This window comes from Bos indicus, chromosome 15 (assembly GCF_029378745.1).
Source record: "Bos indicus isolate NIAB-ARS_2022 breed Sahiwal x Tharparkar chromosome 15, NIAB-ARS_B.indTharparkar_mat_pri_1.0, whole genome shotgun sequence".
In the NCBI taxonomy this organism is placed as follows: domain Eukaryota; kingdom Metazoa; phylum Chordata; class Mammalia; order Artiodactyla; family Bovidae; genus Bos; species Bos indicus.
The window spans coordinates 29086697-29105558 of NC_091774.1; the positions used below are offsets into that span (position 1 = coordinate 29086697).

The 18862-nt window shown below is 39.8% G+C and overlaps 1 protein-coding gene and 1 non-coding gene across 2 annotated transcripts in view; one reads left to right on the top strand and one right to left on the bottom strand.

Moving 5' to 3' along the window:
• SMIM35 (small integral membrane protein 35) overlaps positions 1-18862 on the bottom strand; it is an 80660-nt gene that overhangs the window by 29365 nt on the left and 32433 nt on the right. The window lies entirely within an intron of this gene.
• LOC139176169 (small nucleolar RNA SNORA40) lies at positions 5193-5319 on the top strand. Its single transcript, XR_011560627.1, has one exon. It is a non-coding gene; the product is annotated as a small nucleolar RNA SNORA40 (small nucleolar RNA).

Below are 18862 nucleotides of genomic sequence, written 5' to 3' on the forward strand. Positions count from 1 at the left end.
AAGAGATTCAAGGGATTAGATCTGATAGACAGAGTGGAAGAATTATGAATGGAGGTTTGTGACATTGTACAGGAGGAAGTGATGAAGACCATCCCCAAGAAAAAGAAATGCAAAAAGGCAAAATGTTTGTCTGAGGAAGGCTTACAAATACCTGAGAAAAGAAGAGAAGCTAAAGGAAAAGGAGAAAAGGAAAGATATACCCATTTGAATGTGGAGTTCCAAAGAATAGCAAGAATAGGTAAGAAAACCTGCTTCAGCGATCCATGCAAAGAAATAGAGGAGAAAAATAGAATGGGAAAGACTAGAGATCTCTTCCAGAAAATCAGAGATACCATGGGAACATTTCATGCAAAGATGGGCACAATAAAGGACAGAAACAGCATGGACCTAACAGAAGCAGAAGATATTAAGAAGAGGTGGCAAGAATACACAGAAGAACTATACAGAAAAGATCTTCTTCCAAGTTTAAGTTATTAGTTCAAAACTGAATAAATGCAAATGACATCTCCAAAACTATATCACCTTTGAAATAGTTTATATTAAGTTTCTTTATATCAGTAGTTAAACAGAATTAACTGATTATTTAAACTAACCCTAACTCAATACACCCATTAGCATCAGCTTGCAAGAGGACTCATACCTCCACTATCTACAGCAGGGAGGTATGCATCCATATCCAAAAGCGGTTTCAGATCACGAGGATGTTTGTTTAAAATGAGATTATTCAAAATGGGAGTCCCAGTTTGTACTCCTCCTAGTCGTTATTTGATAGGGGGTGGGGCATATCTCTTAACCTCCACTGTTACTGTTAAGATGCAAATCTAATTAGAAGTCAGTAGCCATGTAGTCAAAGGTTAAAATAAAAGTACAATTGTGATCGTTTATGAGTCCTGGTTCCACAAAGGACCATCAGGCTCTAGGAGAAGAGATGCATTGAGGACAACCCTTCCCTCCCCTTTCCCCTCCTGCTTTACTAGCATCCCTGAGCCATGCTGATTGGCCCAAGTTCGCTAGCCAACTAGTGAGTCATAGTTGTGACACTTTCCATTCTACTTCCTCTCTCTAGACATCTGGAGGGGTAGGCATCCAGTCTAGCCATCATGCTTTTCTCATTCATGCCCACATACTCTCATTATGACAGTTTCCTGCCCTTGCATGCCAGAGCTGGTAAGTTTCAGCATTTGGATTGGGACTAAGAAAGATATAAGCATCTGAATTCAGAGTTCCAAAAAATAGCAAGGAGAGGTAAGAAAGCCTTCCTCAGTGATCAATGCAAAGAAATAGAGGGAAACAACAGAATGGGAAAGACTAGAGATCTCTTCAAGAAAATTAGAGATATCAAGAGAATATTTCATGCAAAGAGGGGCTCGATAAAGGGCAGAAATGGTATGGACCTCACAGAAGCAGAAGATATTAAGAAGAGGTGGCAAGAATACACAGAAGAACAGTACAAAAAAGAGCTTCATGACCAAGATAATCACGATGGTGTGATCACTCACCTAGAGCCAGACATCCTGGAATGTGAAGTCAAGTGGGCCTTAGGAAGCATGACTACAAACAAAGCTAGTGGAGGTGATGGAATTCCAGTGGAGCTATTTCAAATCCTGAAAGATGATGCTGTGAAAGTGCTCCACTCAATATGCCAGCAATTTGGAAAACTCACCAGTGGCCACAGGACTGGAAAAGGTCAGTTTTCATTCCAATCCCAAAGAAAGGCAATGCCAAGGAATGCTCAAACTACCGCACAATTGCACTCATCTCACACGCTAGTAAAGTCATGCTCAAAATTCTCCAAGCCAGGCTTCAGCAATACGTGAACCATGAACTTGCATTTGTTCAAGCTGGTTTTAGAAAAGGCAGAGGAACCAGAGATAAAATTGCTAACATCCTCTGGATCATGGAAAAAGCAAGAGAGTTCCAGAAAAACATCTATTTCTGCTTTATTGACTATGCCAAAGCCTTTGACTGTGTGGATCACAATAAACTGTGGAAAATTCTGAAAGAGATGGGAATACCAGACCACCTGACCTGCCTCTTGAGAAAGCTATATGCAGGTCAGGAAGCAAGAGTTAGAACTGAACATGGAACAACAGACTGGTTCCAAATAGGAAAAGGAGTCTGTCAAGGCTGTATATTGTCACCCTGCTTATTTAACTTCTATGCAGAGTACATCATGAGAAACTCTGGGCTGGAAGAAGCACAAGCTGGAATCAAGATTGCAGGGAGAAATATCAATAACCTCAGATATGCAGATGACATCACCCTTATGGCAGAAAGTGAAGAGGAACTAAAAAGCCTCTTGATGAAAGTGAAAAAGGAGAATGAAAAAGTTGGCTTAAAGCTCAACATTCAAAAAACGAAGATCATGGCATCTGGTCCCATCATTTCATGGGAAATAGATGGGGAAACAGTGGAAACAGTGTCAGACTTTATTTTTGGGGTCTCCAAAATCACTGTAGATGGTGATTGCAGCCATGAAATTAAAAGACGCTTACTCCTTGGAAGGAAAGTTATGACCAACCTAGATAGCATATTCAAAAGCAGAGATGTTACTTTGCCAACAAAGGTCCATCTAGTCAAGGCTATGGTTTTTCCAGTGGTCATGTATGGATGTGAGAGTTGGACTGTGAAGAAAGCTGAGAGCCGAAGAATTGATGCTTTTGAACTATGGTGTTGGAGAAGACTCTTGAGAGTCTCTTGGACTGCAAGGAGATCCAATCAGTCCATCCTAAAGGAGATCAGTCCTGGGTGTTCATTGGAAGGACTGATGCTAAAACTGAAACTCCAGTACTTTGGCCACCTCATGCAAAGAGTTGACTCGTTTGAAAAGACCCTGATGCTGGGAGGGATTGAGGGCAGGAGGAGAAGGGAACGACAGAGGATGAGATGGCTGGATGGCATTACCGACTCGATGGACATTAGTTTGAGTGAACTCCGCGAGTTGGTGATGGACAGGGAAGCCTGGCATGCTGCGATTCATGGGGTCGCAAAGAGTAGGACATAACTGAGCAACTGAACTGAACTGAAGAAGGAGAAAAAAATGGCCCAAGGGTCTTCAGCCTTGCTGTTTGCTTCATCCAAGTTTGCAAGACATGTCTGTGTGAACCTGAGGCGCAAGATCTCTGCTATAATGTTACTTTATTTTAAACATTGATTTGTCTCTTTTTTTGTATGTCTGTATCTAGATGGATAGATAGATAGTTAATCTCCTCCAGAGATTTTCTATAGAATTTCAGCATTCCTGGAGACAACCAAAATATCATCTTAATTCCATCCATACCCCCTTTTTAAAAAACCTGTACATACTGATTTTACAAAGAACCCTTAGCTTGTCCTTATGTAAAATATTAACCGAGGAAACTCAGGTTTGTAGTTTGTAAAGAAGAAATTGGCATGAAGTTTACTTAGAATAATGAAGAAGAAAAGAGGATATGATGAAAAAGGAAAAGAAGACTGAGAACAAAGTAGGGCAAAAAAAGTAAAACTAGGAGGTGGGGAAAGAGAAGGAAGAGGAGGGAATTGAGAGGAGAAGAAAAACTAATTAGTTAACATGTAGTTTGGGGTGAAAATAGTAATTTCCCTTTTTGAAAACAGAATCAAAATGCAGAAGAATATGGCCAATCAATATGTCAAATAGAATATAAATGGCATAGCAACCACATAACTAAATGGCATAGCAACCAAAGTGTAGCATGAGTATATAAATAAAACCATATGCAAAAGAGAGGCAAAGACCTCTGCCTAGAACACAGTATTACTCAGAGAATACAAGAAAATTCTTCAAAATCACTTCATTCCCTAGAGCCACTTGCTTAAAGCATGCATTAAAATAAAGGAAGTTTACAGGAAGAGAAAGATTAAGGAAACAAATTGAAGAGCACATAATACCATTATGGAGATAATAGATCCAACAGAAATAGAAAGTAATAAAATAGAGGTCATTAAAAACTAAATTACTAACAGAGGGAAAGCTTGAGAAAAGCACAGAGAATGGGGAGGAAAATACAAAATATTAAATAAATTAGAGAAAAAGCTAATACCTATGGAAGATCAAGCTAATCCAACAAAAAAAAGTTGACAAGGCTGAGGTAGAAAATCCAATAAATTAAATAGAAAATATTTTCAAAGATACAATACAAGAGAATTTCCCTGAATAAGGCAGGATGGTCTAGAGAATGGCATCTGCAGTTTAAGTATAATACACACCGGGTTCTATTAATGAGTGAAGTCGCTCAGTCGTGTCCGACTCTTTGCGATCCCATGGACTGTAGTCTACCAAGCTTCTCTGTCCACGGGATTTTCCAGGCAAGAGTACTGGAGTGGGTTGCCATTTCCTTCTCCAGGGGATCTTCCTGACCAGGGATCGAACCCAGGTCTCCTGCATTGCAGGCAGACGCTTTACCCTCTGAGCCACATTAGAGTTAAAGTTTTGTTCCAGTTATTAAGCTATTGTTTCTCAGCTTCAAGCCCAGCGTCTATACTCAGGTTTCTAAAGCTGCTGCTGGGACTCTGTAGACCATACTTCTTTTTGGCCAGCTGGGAGGTTCTGCCAATAGCAGATGATAGAAGGAGACTGAAGGACTCAAGGATAAAGACGGGACTTGCTCTGTTCTGCCTGCTTCCCATCGTCTTCCTGCAGATGTCCTAGTACTATCAGTAACACCCTTTGCTTCTTTCTCACCCCAGAAGTTTTTTCTACAAGTAGTTGGGTACGGTTTTCAGTTTTTCCAAGTTCATAAAACCAGTATCATTATTTCCTATGCTCCACTGCAGAAGTATGAGTGCTCAATTGCTCAGTCATGTCTGACTCTTTGCGACCCCATGGACAGTAGACTGCCAGGCTCCTCTGTCCATGGAATTTTCCAAGCAAGAATACTGAAGCAGGTTGCCATTTCCTACTCCAAGGGATCTTCCCAATCCAGGGATCAAACCCACGTCTCTTGTGTCTCCTGCATTGGCAGGTGGATTCTTTACCACTTCACCACCTGGGAGAAGTATGAGCACCAGATGGCCAAAGACCCCGAGGTCTGAGGTTCTCCTCCAAGCTCCATATCTTAATACTTTCAGATTCTTTCTTTTGCTTTCCCAGTCCTAGCGGTAGTAGCTCTTCCTGCAATTGCTACTTCCATGATACCTATCTGCCTTTTCAGTTATCTAGTTAGCAAGTCTCTATAATAAAAATACCTAGTAATAGCACTTGTGTTTGTTTTTGTTAAGCTTGTGAGCAAAGACTTATAGACAGGTGCAAAAATAAACCCTCTTTTGCAACCCAGAACTCATTGTTTAGTATGAGTTTTGATACAGGTAAGAAGGAACATGATAACTAAAACAGATTCAAATGATAGGGCTGTATTGATGAACTTAAAGATTGCTTCCAGGGCTATAGTTTTTGTTGTTCAGTCACTAAGTGGTGTGTGTCTCTTTTTGACCCCATGGACTTCAGTATGCCAGGCTTCCCTGTCCTTCATCTCCCAGAGTTAGCTCAAACTCATGTCCATTGAGTCAGTGATGCCATCCAACCATTTCATCCTCTGTCATCCCCTTTTCCTCCTGCCCTCAGTCTTTCCCAGTATCAGGGTCTTTCCCAGTGAGTAGGCTCTTAACATTGGGTGCCAAAGTATTAGAATTTCAACTTCAGCATCACTCCTTCCAATGAATATTTAGGATTGATTTCCTTTAGGATTGACTGGTTTGATCTCCTTATTGTCCAAGGGACTCTCAAGAGTCTTCTACAGAACCACAGTTCAAAAGCAACAATTCTTCTGCACTCAGTTTTCTTTATAGTCAAACTCTCACATCCATTCATGACTACTGGAAAAACCATAGCCTTGACTAGATGGACCTTCTCTTCTTGCCTTCAATCTTTCCCAGTATGGAGCTCTTTTCCAGTGAATCAGCTCTTTGCATCATGTGGCCAAAGTATCAGAGTTTCAGCTTCAGCATCAGTTCTTCCAATGGATATTCAGGACTGATTTCCTTTAGGATTGACTGGTTTGATCTCCTTGCAGTCCAAGGGACTCTCAAGAGTCTTCTCCAATACCCCAGTTTGAAAGCATCACTGGGAGGACAAGGCTGCAGCACTCAGCCTTCTTTATGGTCCAACTCTCACATCCATACATGACTACTGGAAAAACCATGCAGTTTAGTGCTCAGTCATGTCCGACTCTTTGTGACCCCGTGATCTGTCCATGGAATTCTCTAGGCAAGAATCCTGGAGTGGGTTGCCATTCCCTTCTCCAGAGTATCTTCCCGACTGGGATCAAATCCTGGTCTCCTGCATTGCAGGCAGATTCTTTACCATCTACACTAATAAGGAAGCCATAGGAAGCACTAGGAAAAACCATAGCTTTGACTATAAGGACCTTTGTTGGCAAAGTGATGTCTCTGCTTTTTAATACGTTGTCTAGGTTTGTCATAGCTTTTCTTCCAAAAGCAAGCATCTTTTAATTTGGGGGCTACAATCACCACCTGCAGGGATTTTGGAGACCAAGAAAATAAAATCTGCCACTGTTTCCACTTTTTCCCCATCTATTTGCCATGAAGTGATGGGACCAGATGCCATGATCTTCATTTTTTGAAAGTTTGTTGAGTTTTAAGCCAGCTTTTTCACTTACCTCTTTCATGCTCAACATGACGCTCTTTAGTTCCTCTTCACTCTCAGCCATTAGAGTGTATCATCTGCACGTCTGAGTTTGTTGATATTTCTCCCAGCAATCTAGATTCCAGCTTGTGATTCATCCAGCCCAGCATTTTGTATGAGGTACTCTGCATGTAAGTAAGCAGGGTGACAATATGTAGCCTTGATGTTCTCCTTTCCCAATTTTGAACCAGTCCATTGTTCCATGTCTGGTTCTAACTGTTGCTTCTTGACCTGCATACAGGTTTCTCAGGAGACAAGTAAGGTGGTCTGGTATTCATTTCTTTAAGAATTTTCCAGAGTTTGTGTGATCCAAACAGTCAAAGTCTTTAGCATGAAGACAAACACGAATGGTGTGCCTCTTGCTAGGATGCCATAATACGAAGAACACAGAATCACTTCTGTGACGAGTTTGCCAAAGATACAAGACCCGAGTCCAAGCATGAAGAGACATTATACAAGCCCAAACTGAGGCCATTTTAGGAAATAGCTGACCTTCAGTCTTCCAGTGTAAAGGTCAAAAAAAAAAAAAATCAAAAGAAGATTGAGGAAATGTTCCATACAGAAGCAGGCTAGAAAGACCAGAGAACTAAATGCAAATTTTGATTCTAAACTGGATTCTTTTGCTATAAAAGCCATTACTGGGGCAATTGACAAAACTTGAATAATAAAACACTTAGATAGAAGTAATACATTTGATTTAATTTTCTGATTTTGATCATCGCATTGTGGCTATGCAGGGAATTGTCTTTGTAGGCAACAGACTCTAGAGTATTCAGGTGTAATGGGGCATTAGGTCAAAAACTTACAATTAAATCATTCAGGGAGAAAAAGTTTTGGTTTACTTTTTTTAAGATATAGTTCCAAATTTTCTGTAAATTTTTAATCATTTCAAAATAAAATTTGATAATTTTTATATGCAATTGGTCTCTATTTACTGATTTACAAATCTCCAAGACATTTTATAAATGAAAAAGCATGCTTGGGGCTGGTGCACTGGGACGACCCAGAGGGAGGGTAGGGGAGGGAGGTGGGAGGAGGGTTCACGATGGGGAACGTGGGTATACCTGTGGTGGATTCATTTCGATATTTGGCAAAACTAATACAATATTGTAAAGTTTAAAAATAAAATAAAATTTAAAAAAAAAAAAAAAAGAAAAAGCAAAGTTTAAGTGGATATAGTATGTCTTTTGGTATACTTTTCAAATATATGTATTTATATTTCATCATATGTATATATATAATTTTTTGGAAAAATGAAGAAGAAAGATTTTGTGATGATCTGGGAGGGGGTGGTAGTGGGAAGGAGCTTTCATTTTTCATTTTATATCTTCCTGCATGATTTGGATTTTTACTACAGGTACCAGGTACATTACCAGGTACCAGAACTGACTCATTGAAAAAGTTCCTGATGCTAGGAAAGATTGAAAGCAGGAAGAGAAAGGATGAGATGGTTAGATGCCATCACCAACTCAATGGGCGTGAGTTTGAGCAAACTCCGGGAGATAATGAAGGACAAGGAAGCCTGGCGTGCGCAGTCCATGAGGTCACAAAGAGTCAGACACAGCTGAGCGACTGAACAACAACAACCAGATACATGTATTAGTCTAATTAAAGAAAAAAAAAACAGGAGTTTTCTGGAAGATGAGATTATGTTCCATTTTTGTTTTTCTTTATATTCTTACAAAATCAAAACTTAATAAATATTATATAAACATTTGGATGTACACACATTATAAATTCTTTTCTGTTTATAATTAGGGTAAAAGGTTAACAAGGATCAGATAGCATCATCAGTTAAGCCATTCTGAATAATTTTGATGGCAGAAAGTCTTTACCTGGAGTTTTATTTACTTAGGCTTTTTAACTTAAAGATCTGTATGAAGAATTGTCCTTGGCTACTGAATAGCAAGGATCATATTTTTCATTGAAGTACAGTTGATTTACAATGTTATGTTAGTTTTTGGTGTATAGTAAAGTGATTCAGTTATACAGATATACATATTCTTTTATATTTTTTCCATTGTGGTTTATTATAGGATATTGACAATAGTTTCCTGTGCTATAAGTAAGACCTTGCTTTAACTATTTGATATATAGTAGGTCCTACTTTGGAGAAGGCAATGGCACCCCACTCCAGTACTCTTGCCTGGAAAATCCCATGGACGGAGGAGCCTGGTAGGCTGCAGTCCATGGGGTCGCTAAGAGTCGGACATGACTGAGCGACTTCACTTTCACTCTTCACTCTCACGCATTGGAGAAGGAAATGGCAACCCACTCCAGTGTTCTTGCCTGGAGAATCCCAGGGACAGGGGAGCCTGGTGGGCTGCCGTCTATGGGGTCGCACAGAGTTGGACACGACTGAAGCGACTTAGCAGCAGCAGCAGCAGTTCCTACTTGCTAACCCCAAACTCCTAATTTGTCTCTCCACCAACCTCTTCTCCTCTGGTAAACATAAGTTTGTTTTCTGTATCTGGGAGTCTATCTCTGTTTCACAAGTAAGTTCATTTTTGTCTTATTTCAGATTTCATGCATGTAACATCACACAGTCTTTGTCCTTCTCGCTCTGACTTACTTCAGTCAGTGTGACGCTTGCTAAGTCATCCATGTTGCCGCACATGGCATTATTTCTTTCCTTTTTATGACTGAATGGATTCCCTTGTGTGTCTCCCACCGTGTCTTCTTCATCTGCTCACCTGTCAATGGACGTTTAGGTTGTTTCCATATGTTAGCTACCCAGTTAGCAAGGATTCTAGAACACATAGACTTCAAGGCAGTTATCTCAGAACTGTAAGAAAAGCATTTTCCCACTTATTAATTTAGATCCATACCTCCAATTACTTCACTCACCAAAACCTCACTCTGTGGGATATGTTTTAAAACCTACTCTCTTGCTTGACAAGCACACTCCAGTGATTTGGGAGGTAATAAGTTTAAATAGGGTTTAGATTTGATAAACTCCTGTGTGTTTTCATCCATATCCCTTTATGTGCTGCCTTATTACCACAGTCAAGGGGCTTTTCCCATTATTGTTATTGTCACTGCTGTTTTGATTTCCTGATAATGTCCATGTAAAATCAAGAAACTCTGGAGCAAGACTCACATTTACTCAAACATGGAATGGTTAAAATAGATTTTAGCTTTTGGTGATCCTTTGATAAGAGATGAAGTGAGAAGCCTCCCTCTCTCAAGCCACTTAAAGATGAAAGTTTTCAAAAGGCACCTCAGAGGAAAGTTTACATGAAGTTTCAGAAGACTGTCAGCAAGAAATCACTTGCAGAATTCTAGAATCACTTTGCAATATCAAACAGAGATTAGAAGAGAAAGACAAATGCCATATAAAGCACTTATATGTAGAATCTAAAACATGCACAAATGAACCTATCTATAAAACAGAACCAGACTCACAGATGTAGAGAACACACTTGTGGTTGCCAAGGGGGTCAGGGGAAGGACAGCCTGGGAGTCTGGGGTTAACAGATGCAAACTATTACATTTAGGATGGATAGACAACAAGATCCTACTGCATATCACAGGGAATTATATTCAATATCCTGTAATAAATCATGAGGGAAAAAATATGAAAAAGAATGTATATATATACATATATATGAAAAAAGTAAGGAAGGTGCTACTTGCTCAGTTGTGTCCGACTCTTTGCAACCCCATGGACTGTATGTAGCCTGCCAGGCTTCTCTGTCCATAGGATTCTCTAAGTAAGACTAGTGGAGTGGGCTACCCCATTTCAGTATATATAGAGATATTCTGGCGGCTCAGATGGTAAAGCATCTGTCTGCAATAGAGGAGACCTGGATTTGATTCCTGGGTTGGGAAGATCCCCTGGAGAAGGTGGCTACCCATTCCAGTATTCTTGCTTGGAGAATTCCATGAACAGAGAAACCTGGCAGGCCACTGTCCATGGGGATTGCAAAGAGTCAGATACAACTGAGCAACTAACACTTTCACTACTTTTTTTCAGGATATACATATATATATCCATTCTTTTTCATACTCTTTTCCCTTATGGTTTATCAGAGAACACTGAATATAGTTTCATGTGCTATACAGTAGAGACTTGTTGTTTAATCTGTTCTAAATGTAATAGTTACCATCTGTTAACACCAAACTCCCAGGCCGTCCCTCCCCCGCCCCACCTTGGCAGCCACAAGTATATTCTCTACACCTGTGAGTCTGTACTTCAATTTAAAAAAAAGAACAGAGATCAAGAGTTTGGGCGCTGGTGCCAAAAACACATGAGTTTGAGTCTCAGCTTAATATTTACAATGTGTCTTTGAGCAAGGAACTTAATCTTTGCAAAACTCAGTTTATTTATCTAGAAAATGGAAATAAAATTATCTACTCTATGAAATTATTATGGAATTTTTTGGAAATAATATAATCTACCACAAAGAAAACACTTAATCAGTACTAACAGTAGTAAGTATTGTTGTTGTTGATTACTTTTAAAAAATAATTGCTTTCTCAGTCTATATTCTCAATATCATGAGCTCGTATATGGATTAAAACAGACTCGCAGACCACAGTGTCAAGAGTGAAAAGCCATTTTTCATATGTGTCATGACATTCATCACAAGAATCTTAAGAAAGAGGGGCCAGCCACATTATTACAACACTAGCCCAAGGATAGAGATGTTAGTGAAACTTCCTTTGGAATAAGTGTCCACCAGTCTGCTCATCACTAAGATTGGGTTTTATAAATATAAATATAAGTGGGGAGGAGTTTTCTTTTTAAATTTACAACTTTTCCTCTGGTTCCATATCAGGTGTAAGTAGACCCCCCAGGGATCACCCTCACAACTCTGGCATTCAATGCTCTAAAGAACATTGTTCCCACACTCAGCAAGTGTTTGTGGAGTCCCTACTCTGTGTCAGGTCCTATGCTAAACACTGGGTCAAGGCAGAGAGAAACCCTGCCTTCATAAGCTAGTATGCTATGGGGAAATGGAAAGTCTGACTCTTTGCAACCTCATGAACTGTAGCCGCCAGGCTCCTCTGTCCACAGAATCCTCCAGGCAAGAATACTGGAGTGGGTAGCCATTCCCTTCTCCAGGGGATCTTCCCAACCCAGAGATTGAACCAGTTCTTCTGCATTGCAGGCAGATTCTTTACCATCTCGGCCACCAGGGAAGCCCATACTATGAGGAGGGGTTTGCTAAACAGATAATCATCCTATGAATCAGTTGATCAAAAACACACATTCTAGGGACTTCCCTGGCAGTCCAGGGATTAAGAGCCCACACTTCCGCTGCAGGGGGTCTAGGAACTAGACCTCACATGCCACAAGTAAGATCCGGTGCAGCCAAATAAATAAACATTAAAAAAAAAACATTCTGTGAAGAAGTAGAAGGTGTCAGGGTGTTATTAGAATAGGAATACCTGAACTATTCTGGGAGGTTAGGGGAAGTTTCCTAGAGGAGGTGACATTTAGGTAAGATCTGAATCAGGAAAGAACAGCACGTAAGGCAGAGAACATGTGTAGTGGGCATGAAATAGGAGAGAGTATGTTAAATGCACAATAAAAATTTGCAAGACTAGTGTGAGACTAGAGAACATGTTGGTGAAAGGCAGAGGGGTGGGGTGGAACAGGAAGTGGGGCTCAGAGTGACTGAGACACGAGAAGAAGTGAAAGAGAAAAATGGGGTCTTGGAGATCATGTTAAGGACTTTTGTACTTTATTGTAAGAACAATGGAAAATCACTCAAGCAGCTAAGTGGTATTATATTATGACAAAATGAGCTCTTTCTAAAAATCACTCACTCTGACTGCCATGTGCAGAATAAATTAGAGAGCAAAAACAGAAGCCAGGTTGACCAGTTGGGTAGCAAGAAAACTTAGGTAATTATTATCTCTGCCTAGCAACACATAGAATAAGTAATCTAAACATCCAGACATCTGAACAGGTAGCTTTGGTGGAAATACTATTGGGGTCACAATCAGTTAATTAAGAAACTAGGTTGGATCAAAGCATGATTTTATTGCCTTAGTCCAGGAGCTACAGGGCAACCTCTTTAGGTTTCCTCAAGAATAAAGGAGCCAGAGAGGTAAAATTCTAGCACAAGATCTACTGACCCACACCCATTGCAACTAGTGAAAAATATTTTGATAAACAATCATTTAAAACTCTCTAAGGTCTTCCCTGATTGTCCAATGGTTAAGAATCTGCCTGCCAATGTAGGGGACACAGGTTTGATCCCTGGTCCGGGAAGATCCCACATGCCAAGGGACAACTAAGCCCGTGACCAGGGCTACTGAAACCCAAGCTCTAAAGCTTGTGATCTGCAAAAAGGAAACCCACCACAATGTGAAGCGTGTGCGCTGCAACTAGAGAAAGCCCATGCACAGCAGTGAAGACCCAGCACAGCCAAATATGAAAATAAGAATAATTTTTTACAAGAACTCTATAAGCAGTTCTAAGGCTTCAATTACTGTTTAGTGTGTGAAGAAACATCCATTCGAGGAAATCTATGAAAATTTGGTAAGAAAAGCAAGAAGTTGTGGTATCTGAACCAAGGCCTTGGCCTCCCTCCTTTCACTCAGCTCAGCAAGACAGAAACTCCACTCCAGGCTGTTGCTTTCATGAACACAGGACTTCCTCTCCCCATGACAAACAATTAGAGGACTTTCTTCTTAGGAGGACATTTCTCATTTGAGGACATTTGGCATTTTTCATCCCGTCCCCAGCTACTATTGCTAAGGCTAAGTCGCAGGCAAGTCCAGTTGAGAAGTGGTGGGTCTTCCCCTTCCATCCACTCCCGTCTCATGAGATGGAGGCTCTAGCTTGGGTATGGCATGCTGAGACTATTGGAGCCTCGACTGCCCTTGATTTAACTCATGAGACAATGGCTTCACATGAGGAGAGGCCAGCCCAGAGAATCTCAGACTGCTTACCCTCACCTACTGATTATTCAGTTCCTCAGAGAGAGATTTGCCATTGTTTCCATCCCCAGCTGCACAGCTCCAAAGATTTTTCTGAGGGGAAAGCAGACCATAAAACAGATAGCTCATCAGGTCTTCTCAAAAGAACTGACTTTCTTTGCAAAAGAGCATGGAAAAGTTCAAACCTAATGTTTGCTCTCAAGACAGTGGAGGTTATAGAGGAAAGAAAATAGAGAGATTTAATGGATTTAATGAAGATATAACCCAGAATACAGGCTGGATAGTTTGTAGGAGATAATCAGGAAATAAAACAGCTAAGAGGAACCCACTGAGGTCAGAACAAATCTCAAATACATACTTCAAAAACTATTCCTTCAAAAGAGTCACAGTTTGATTGGATTCATTTATAGAGCAGTTTGCGCTGCAGAGCACTATTGAAAACATTAGAGCTATTAACCAGCAGTTAGTGGAATTTAACAGCTGGGTATAGTCAAGATAAGCAAGAAAGTTCTACAAATACCATCATTCAGGGAACTGTGGGCACACTCAAAGCTACATCTCCCCAAGGAACAGCATCAAAGGCCAAACACTGATGCAGAAAAATAGACTTCACTAAAACCATCACTTCACTAAAACCAGGTAATTAAGAATCCACCTTCCAACGCAGGGGATATGGGTTCAATCCCTGGTCAGGGAACTAAGATCCCCCATGCTGTAAGGCACCTAAGCCCACCTGCCACAACTACAGAGCCCATTTGCTCTGGAGCCCATACTCTGCAACAGGAAAGGCCCAGGCACCACAATAAATGATCCTGCGTGTGCCGAAACTAAGACCTGATGCAGCCAAAAATAAATAAATAAAAAGTTTTTTAAAAGAAGGAATATTCAGAGAACTAAAGAAAAGCATGTTAAAGAAGTAAAGAAAGATATGATAACAATGTCTCAGCAAATGACGGATATCAATAAACCAATGAAAATTGTTTTTAAAAAAAAAAACAAATTGAAATTCTGGAGTTGAGAAATACAGTGAATGAAATACAAAATTCTTTAGAAGGGTTTAACATATTTGAACTGGCAAAAATAATTAAAGGACTTGAATCACTAGAGCAATAGAGATTGTTGCTGTTCAGTTGCCAACCCCATGGACTGCAGCACGCCAGGCTTCCCTGTCCTTCACTACTTCCTGGAGTTTGCTCAAAATCACATCTATTGAGTCAGTGTTGCCATCCAACCATTTCATCCTCTGTCATCCCCTTCTCCTCCTGCCCTCAATCTTTCCCAGCATCAGGGTCTTTCCCAGTGAGTAGGCTCTTCACATCAGGTGCCCAAAGTACTGGAAGTTCAACTTCAGCATCAGTCCTTCCAATGAATATTCAGGACTGATTTCCTTTAGGATTGACTGGTTTGATCCCCTTACTGTCCAAGGGACTTTCAAGAGTCTTCCCCAGCACCACAGTTTGAGAGCATCAATTCTTCCACGCTCAGCCTTCTTTATGGTCCAGCTCTCACATCTGCACATGACTAGTGGAAAAACCAAAGCTTTGACTAGACAGACCTTTGTAGGCAACATGATACCTCTGCTTTTTAATATGTTGTCTAGGTTGGTCATAGCTTTTCTTCCAAGGAGCAACTGTCTTTTAATTTCATGGCTGCAGTCACCATCTGCAGTGATTTTGGATACCAAGAAAACAAAGTCTCTCACTGTTTCCATTTTTCCCCATCTATTTGCCATGAAGTGATGGGACTAGATGCCATGATCTTAGTCTTTTGAATGTTGAGTTTTTAAGAAAGCTTTTTCACTCTCCTCTTTCACCTTCACCAAGACACTCTTTAGTTCCTCTTCATTTTCTGCCATTAGAGTGGTGTCATCTGTATAGCTGAGGTTATTGATATTTCTCTGGGCAATCTTGATTTCAGCTTGCGCTTCATCCAGCCGGCATTTGGCATAATGTACTCTGCATTTAAATTAAATGATCAGGGTGACAATATACATCTCAATAGATGCAGAAAAAGCATCTGACAAAATCTAACACCCTTTCATGATAAAAACACTCAACAAACTAGGAAGAAACTTCCCCAAACTTGATAAAAGGCCTTTATGAGAAACCCGCAGCTAATACCAGGTGTAATGGTAAAAACACTGGATGATTTCCTCCTGAGATTAAGAATAAAACAAAGATGCCCATTCTTGCCACTCCTATTCAACATTGTTCTGGAGGTTCTAGCCAGGGCAATTAAGGTAGTAAAAAGAAGTAAGTGGCATTCACATTGGAAGGGAAGAAATGAAGCTGTTTCTAGCCACAGAGTATATCTTATACATAAAAAAACTAAGAAATCCACTAAAACCCATTAAAACTAATAAGCAAATTCAACAAGATTGCAGGATAGAAGATCAATATACAAGACTGCTGTTGTCACATACACTTGCAATGAAAAATTCAAAAATGAAATTAAGAAAATATTAATTCACAATATCATCAAAAAATAAAATGCTTAGAAATAAATTTAATGAAATAAGTGTAAAACTTAGACTCTGAATATTACAAGTCATTGTTGGGAAAAAGATAAAAATCTAAATAAAAGGGAAAACATCCCTTGTTCATGAATCAGAACACTTAACATTAAGATGGCAGTACTCCTCAAAGTGACCTACGGATTCAGCGCATCCAATCAGAATCCCAAAGACTTCCTTAAAGAAATCGACAAGCTGACTCTAAAATCTGCACAGAATTGCAAGGGACTTGGAATGGTTAAAGCAGACCTGAAAAATAAGAGAAAAGTAGAGGGATTCAAACCTCCCAATTTTAAAACTTACTACAAACCAGTGGTAATCAAGACAGTGTGGTCCTACACAGGGATAAACACATAAATCTGTGGAATAGAATTGAGAATCCAGGAATAAACCTGTGCACATATAATCAATTGATTTTTTTTTTTTTTTTACAAAAATGCCAAAGCTATTTAATGGAGAAAGAATGGTCTTTTCAACAATGATGCTGAGACAACTGGATGGCCACATGAGAAAGAGTGAAGCTTAGCTCACACCGTATACAAAAATTAACTCAAATGGGTCAAAGACCTAAATGTAAGAACTAAAACTATAAAACTCTTAGAACAAAATAGAGGAAAAATTTTATTACCTTGGATTTGGCAAATAATTCTTAGATAAGACACCCAAAGCATAAGCAGTGAGAGAAAAATAGATAAATTGAACTTCATTAAAATTCAAAACTTTGGTGCTTCAAAAGACAGCATGAATAAAGTGAAAGATGCCCCACACAGACTGGGAGAAAATATTTGCAAATTATGTATCTGATAATAACTCTTATGACTTAATAATAAAAAAACAATTTTAAAAGGAGCAAAGGATCTGAATAGATGTTTCTATGTGCTTAGCAGGTGGTATTAGTGGTAAAGAATCTGCTTGCCAGTGCAGGAGATGCACAAGACAGAGTTTCAATCCCTAGGTCGGGAAGATCCCCTAGAGGAGGAAAATGGCAACCCACTCCAGTATTCTAGCCTGAAAAATTCCATGGACAGAGGAGCCTTGCAGGCTACAGTCCATGGGGTCATAAATAGTCGGACACAACTGAGCGAATGAGCATGCATACATGCATAAGGAAGATATATTCATGGCCAATGAGCACATGAAAAGATACTTTCAACACTATTAGTCATTAGGGAAATGCAAACAAGAACCACAGTGAGATACCGTGTCACATCCACTAGGATGGCTAGACTCCAAAAGTCAGATAGTTAGTGTAGATGAGAATGTAGAGAATCAGAACCCTCATAGAGAGCTGTTGGGAATGTGAAACGGTGCAGCCGATTTGGAAAATATCTGGCCATTTCTCAAACATCGTGTCATCACATGTTCCAGCAATTCCACTCCTGGATATACACCACAAAGAAATGAAAGCTACACCCACACAAAAACTCAGATATGATGTTTTTAGGAGCATCATTCATCCTAACTGAAAAGTAGGAAAACCTCAATATCAATCAACAGACAAATGGATAAACAAAATGTGGTATGTCCATACAAGAAAATGTTATTTGGTCAAAAAAAAAAAAAAAAAAATGAAGGACTAATACATGCTACAGCTTGGATGAACCTTGAAAACCTTATGCTAAGTGAAAGAAGACAGTCACATATTATATGATTCCATTCATTTGGAAGTCTTAAGTAGGAAAATCTATAGAAACAGAAAGTAGATTGTTGCTTGCTTTAGGGTGGGAAGTTGAAGGGAAGAGGGTTTATAGCTAAAGCGTTTTTTGGGGGAGGGGTTCTAAAATCAACTTTATGTCCCAAATTGTGTGAGAGTGAGGCAGTTCAGTTCAGTTCAGTTGCTCAGTCATGTCCAACTCTTTGCAGCCCCATGGACTGCAGCACACCAAGCTTCCCTGTCCATCACCAACTCCTGGAGCTTACTCAAACTCATGTCCATTGAGTCGGTGATGCCATCCAACCATCTCATTCTCTACCATCCCCTTCTCCTGCCTTCAATCTTTCTCAGCATCAGGGTCTTTTCCAATGAGTCAGTTCTCCGCATCAGTTGGCCAAAGTATTGGAGTTTCAGCTTCAGCATCAGTCCTTCCAATGAATATTCAGGACTAATTTCCTTTAGGATGGACTGGTTGGATCTCCTTGCCATCCAAGGGACTCTCAAGGGTCTTCTCCAACCCCACAGTTCAAAAGCATCAATTCTTCAGCACTCAGCTTTCTTTATAGTCCAACTCTCACATCCATACATGACTACTGGAAAAACCAGAGCATTTTTGGGGCAGTGAAAATATGCTGTATGACCCTATAATATTGAATCCATGTCATTTATATATCTATCTAATATATATAGATATAGATATCTATATATCTATCAAAATGTACAACACCCAAAGTGAGCCCTAATGTAGATTGTAGACCTTGGGTAATATTGATGTGTCAACATAAGTTCATCAGTTACAGGAAGTGTCCCCTTCTGGTGGGTGATGTTGATAATGAGGGAGGCTATACATTATGGAGTCAGGGGGAATATAGGGAATTTCTGTACCTTCCCTTCAATTTTGCTGTAAACCTAAACTTCTCTAAAAGTAAATTCTCAATTAAAAATAAACTAGACTGGTTTGCTTACTGCCCTCCCCTCACAAATTTTAACCTCATTTCCCCCCATCATTCAATCCAATTTCATGAATGACCAGACAGAGAATTTCAGGCAGATCTTCCTAACTCTTCTTGGCCAAAAGACTGCTGGCTTTAGTGGTATGAGATCATGGAACGAGACTTGGAGTTGAGCCATCTAGGGGGTGAAATTTTTTTACTTTGGGCAA